The sequence below is a fragment of the Corvus cornix genome, chromosome 1 (genome assembly GCF_000738735.6).
Source record: "Corvus cornix cornix isolate S_Up_H32 chromosome 1, ASM73873v5, whole genome shotgun sequence".
NCBI classification, from domain to species: Eukaryota; Metazoa; Chordata; class Aves; order Passeriformes; family Corvidae; genus Corvus; species Corvus cornix.
In genome coordinates this window covers 42,781,013-42,787,234 of record NC_046332.1, presented here as the reverse complement: position 1 = coordinate 42,787,234, position 6,222 = coordinate 42,781,013, and positions in this window count along the sequence as shown.

The following is a 6,222-nucleotide window of genomic DNA, read 5'->3' as shown; positions in this document are numbered from 1 at the left end:
CTGTACCAGTGACCTTACTACAGCACTCACTCTGTTTGCAAACCAGGCACTTGGCTGAACCACTGCAGTGAGAACTAAGATTTACTTCGTCTTTTAAAAAGAAATACTCCAAAAACAATTGGTCTTAATAGCAAAATGTTCAATTATTTCAGGATTTTAATAGTACTTTTCTGTAAAAATACTTGGCATATTTGTTCTTCTATCTAAAGAGACAAGTTTTTTTGAACATTATTCCCCTAGCAGCAAACGTTGGTAGATAGAATTTATTTCTGCATTGCTACCAGCAGTAAAATTTTGGTTATGTCAGTATGTACCTTGCTTGTGGATTTATTTTCTTGTAAAAGATTTTGAGATTGATTCACCCAGAGCTGGATTCAAAGAAGTCCTAAGGATTTCTGCGAGGCGCTGAGCACCTCAGCCTGTATCAGCAGGGATGAAAACTATTGGATTTGGCCCACACTGCTCTCAACTCCCTACTGAAACCATTCAGCTTATTCAAGCTTATTCACATTACAAATATTTGCTTTATAATTGCTTGCAAATCACCTTGAGAAGTTTGGAATGAAACATGCTGCAAAAGTGAAATATTAATGTTATGACAAGTATATTGCAACCCCCCACCAGGTGTGTGACTCCCTCACAGTAGTCTACCTTTTTGCATAAAATATTTTGATACAAAAGAGAACTTGAGAATCCATTAGGAGTCTTCCATAGAGAAAAGGATTGGTCTTTTTTCCTATATTTTCCTTTTTTGTTTGTTCATTTCCTCCCACTCCTCAGCAGAACAATTTAGCAAGGTTCCAACTCAAGATTCTGAAGCTGAAATTACTCATATAGATATATATTTGTTTCTAGTTATGGCACCATTACAAAATACATTTATTTAATAACTCTTAGTGCAAAGCTTCCCTATTAGTATTCACAGTAATCTTTGCATAGAAACATTCCTCTGGGAACTGCCTGTCTGTTTTGCAAAGGGCACAAGAAGCTGTGGAATAGGAAATTGTGGTATCCTGATGCTGAGTAACATCAGCAAGAGCAACAGTGCTGAGTAGCAGAAGCACTCATATTTGAAAGTTGTGTTCCTTCACCAAAACACAGTGACAGGAACTAATTTGACAGGAAAATAATTTAACTTTATATTTGCCTATAGCCTTGCTCTAAGGAGCCAAGTGAAAGTGAAGAATGAGAAGGTTAAGAGATCAATTAAATCTTCAAGGACGAAAGGTACAAGAGAAGAATGGAAGGAACAGAAAAGTGGATTCTGATCTGGTGCTAAAACTTAAGTCACCGTATTTTGCAATGCTTTGAAATATTTCTCTAGAATATTAGGAATGTTTTTACACAAGTATCCACAATTATCAGCAGATTAGATAGCTGAACATCTGGAAAGGGTTCTGAATATTGTTAAGTACATAAAACTGCTATGCACTACTAGGCTGAGACAGACTGAAGTTCATGTTGAAGATACGTGTGATGAAGGAGGCTGGGACAGTCATGGTGAGGAGCCATGTACATTGAATTTTATTGCTTGAAGAAGTTGCTTTCACAACAAGATCATTTGCTATCTCTTGGTGAAATAGAGTAGATTTTATTACAGTAGATTTTATCTAGATGCTCAATAGGATCTTTCATTTGGACAGCATTTTGGCTGACTCAGTGTTCGTGAATAATATCCTGTAGGTAGATATGGTAGATAATTTTTATTTGCTCAGGCAATATCTTGATGGTTTCTTATCATCTACATCTATAGGTATAAGCATGTTCTTTTTCTCTCTCTCCTGTTGCTAAAACTATAGAAAAGTAAAACCTCTTTATTCCTTTTTGGGCTTCATGAGAATTAGTCTTTACAGACAATTAAAGAATTCAAAGAAGCTTCCAAGAGGAACTGTTCCCACTCCTTATATGATACAAAGTTCCACTTTTCAACAAGTCTGGGTAAATTACTGTGGGATTTTCTGTCATTAAGATAAAATAGAAAAAGGTAATCTAATCAGACAAGATATCAGTGTGAATTAATCTTAGACCAGTTGCTAAGGTACATTGGTGGCAATGATTTACATCTTGGAACTTTAAATTGGAAAACATCTGGTGGAAGGTGTCAGTTTGTGAAGTGACAAAATGTAACAAAAGTGTGTAATATTTGTGGAAAGGATCAGCTTGCTCGGAGAAGACAAAAGAAGCTGCAGTACAGCACTCTGTGCCATGTGCACTGGCTTGGCCTCCTTTGGTAGAACCCACTGTCCTGCTCCCAGCCACGTCCTGGTGAGCTGCTCCAGAAAGCCCTCCTTACACAAGCTCTGCTGCAGCCTGGTCACCTCCCAGATGCTGTGCAGCACTGCTTGCCTTGGAAGACTGCTCCAATAGATCATGTTCATACCTAGTCAAACCTGGTCAGTACTTTGTGATTACCCTTATTTTCCAGGACTTGCCTGCTAACTCCTTGCTTTTGCTTCCAGAGTTGCTACACGCTTTCCTGGTGCTGCTGAGAACCACAGGGCTGCCTAGAGAGCACCGTGTGAGAGACCACCAAAGGGAATTTCTACAAGCAAGACAGAGTACTGGGAGAGACAAGAGGGGCACCCTACCTCATGAGCATCAACTCTGCCTCTCCTCAGGAGAAAAGGCAGTCCTAGCAGATAGCTCAGGAAATTTGAGAGTCCTGGTTTAATTCAGCCTCTGTCTGGAATATAAGAAGCTCTTACAGTTCTTTGCATTTCGGATCCTCATGTTGTATGAAGAGTGGATAGAGCTCCTTCAGAAGTGTGGAAAACATATCTATTTGAACCCCTGCTATGAAAGCAAATTGGATTTAATTTTGTATGTACGTACCATTGCATTTTTTTGGATTAGACTTGCTGATGACATTGATGTCCTTACAGAAAAACTGCTTATAGCAGGAAGTATCTCTGGGAAAAATATGTTTGCAAGAATGGAAACAAGCTGGTTTTCTATAGGGAGCTGTTCTATAAATAGTGGCTTGACCAAGCTGCGAAGACAGCTGGGGAGAGGTGGCTCTAGACCATATAAGATGCCCATCAGCATCTTCCTGTTTTAGTGTTTTAAATGAATTTGGATGGGGTTTATAGGTAACTCTGAGGCAGAATTTATGTTGCCTCTGCTACCTGGTGTCCTCAGGGTAAAATACTCAGAACACAGAAGAAATGCTGATCAAGAAGAGGTTCAGTTTACCTCACCCTGTGCTGAATTCACAAAATCTACCTCTCTGTGCAAGTGGAATGGAAACAAGAGATTTTGAGTGATGTGCTACAGTTTCTCTTTTGCAGTTTATAAATTTTTAGGTCTGAATGTTTAGCCAGCTGAGTGTTCATTCTAGATAATTACTTAAATTGTATGCCATCACTTCTCCCCGAGATTTGCAAATCTCAATTTTACCTAATCATCTGAGTCAAAGCACTGTTATTTGGGCATTCTTATTTTTCTCACTCCATCAGTGCTTTTCTTCACCTTTTTTATTTTTTGGTGTGTGAAATAGTGATGATGTCAATATAATATAGCTCTTTCCACAGCCCTGACATCTAGTTTTGACCCTATTTCGGCAAGAGAGTATAGTGAAATCCCTGAATTTACAAATGGATCTGAGGCTGTCCATTCATGTTTCAAGCCAATTCACCCTGAATAAAGTTGGCTTGAAGTTAGATTAGGCAACAAGGAATTCCTGATTCTGCTATTGATCTGCTAGGCAGTGTGAGTCTTGTGGTATGTCACCAGTGCTTTGTTTGCTTTTCTCATCCACGAGAACAAAAGTCCTAAAAGTGTGCGGAGGGTCACAGATTAAAGACATTTTATGAGTATTAAGACACAGATTCTTCTGATTTCGTTACACAATAGCTCATCTTGCAGTGTAAAATAGATTCATTACTGCTTCAGTAATATGTCTTGTAACAGGATGGACTCAAACATAACCTGATGACTAGAACAACAACTTAGACCAATGTGAATTTGCTGCACCTTGCACATAAACTATATTTCTGAGTAGTTGAAATATAGAATTGATTTGTTCTTTGAGCCAGCTGTAATTGAACAGATCATTAATGACGAATGGCAGAATGCCCCAGCCATCCTTCCAGGCACGACTCCAGATGGAAGTCATTGGATGAAGAACAGGAAGGTTTGGCAGAAAGTGAAAAAAGAATAAATTCACTACACATCATTCATTTTGCCTGACTGCAATAAAGTAATTGTAACACAATGTTGTCACAGGATAACGGTCTCCTGCTGCTTTAGAAATGCTTCGCAAAACAGATGTTTACTTTCTCTGTGGGAGACATTGATCCCGCGACAACAATCTTTTTTATTAAAGGAAAATTAAGTACTTATAGGTTCAGCAGTACTATAAAAAAGATTATTATAAAAAGCCATATAATGTAATAGGTGAAATGATACGAACTATATATGGGATATATGTGATATGTGCAACTAACGCCTAAGTGGGATTAGTTCAAATACTTCCAGCAGATTTGCAACCAACATTTTCTCACTGAAGGCAGATAGGACAATGCAACGCACCATGATGAAGTTGGTTTTGTTATTTTAATCTTCCAAGGCTGTGTGAGCTGCAGAAAAACAGCATTTGTGAATAAAAATAATATCAAAACTCTAGCATATAATGTCTGATGAGAAATGCATAGTTAATAACGAATAAATTAAAATCATGAATAATTACCAATAAACTAACAGATTGTAAATAACGGAAATTAAAGACCATGCATCTTCTGTCAGGGCTGAACTCAGTATTGTGAATTATGCTCATTAGCACTAAGATAAAAATGTGAAAATATATAAAAGATGAGAAAACATTTGCAATTTTCAAAATATTTGCCTTAGGATCACAGAGTCACAGTATCATATAGGTTGGAAAAGACCTCTAAGATCATCAAGTCCAACCTTTGACAGATCATCACCCCGTCAACTAGACCACAGCACTAAGTGCCACATCCAGTTTTCTTAAACACTTTCAGTGATGGTGAATCCATCAGTTCCCTGGGCAGCCCAATCCAATGCTTAACCACCCTTTCTGTGAAAAAAATTCTTCCTGATGCCCAGCCTGGATCTCCACTGGCACAGCTTTAGGCTATGTCCTCTTATCCTGTCACTAGTAGCCTGGGAGAAGAGGCCAACCCCCACCTGGCTACACCCTCCTTTCAGGCAGCTGTAAAGAGTGATAAGGTCCCCCCTTGAGCCTCCTTTTCTCCAGGCTAAACACCCCCAGCTCCCTCAGCTGCTCCTCACAGGACTTGTGCTCCAGACCCTTCCCCAGCTCTGGTGCCCTCCTCTGGACACGCTCCAGCCCCTCAATGTCTTTCTGGCAGTGAGGGGCCCAGAACTGAACACAGGATTGGAGGTGTGGCCTCAGCAGTGCCGAGTACAGGGGGACAGTCACTGCCCTGGTCCTGCTGGCCACACCACTGCTGATCCAGGCCAGGATGCCATTGGCCTTCTTGGCCACCTGGGCACAGCTGGATCATGTTCAGCTGCTGTCTAATGAGAAGAGTAATTATGCATTAGAAATTGCAGAAGAATTAAAAGTACTCAATTTTTTTCTAAAGTGTCTGCAATACATGTGGGACACATACATTGCACTCTGTTGTAGTACGTCACTGCTTTAGTGAACCTTATCCATTTTACAGACATGCTGCTATTCATCCAATAACATGCCAACTACTCTTTTGGGCTAATGAGACTTGTATAAAAGAAGAACTTTTGTTCTCTTATGTGCTGTAAATGCCCATGTCTACGGGCTCTCAAAAGCATTTGACTGTCAGATGAAGCAACCCCTGTGGTATTCAGCTTTTGCCAAGATTGTGTCTGGATCAGGAGAAATAAAATGGAAATAATTAACTATGGACTGAATGACTTGTTGGCTCATCAGACTCACCTCCAGGATCTGCATCATCTTGGATGTTCTGCTGTCCATTTCTATTTAGCTTGAGACAACTTATGATGGTGTTTGGTAGTTTTCCAGCTGGATCCTCTGTCTGGTTCTGTGCACTTCACATCATGAATCCCAAACAGAGTTGCAGTATGCAGACTACTGATATCTTTAGTAACTGGATCGGGCAGTTATGAGGCTTACTTTCACAAGCTTTAAAGGTTGTATCTAATCAGACTAGCCAATGCATAGCAACACTGTGTCTGGGTTTACTCAAAGCTCTGATTCAGCTGAAGAAAAGAATACTTGAAAAACCTAATGGCAATTTT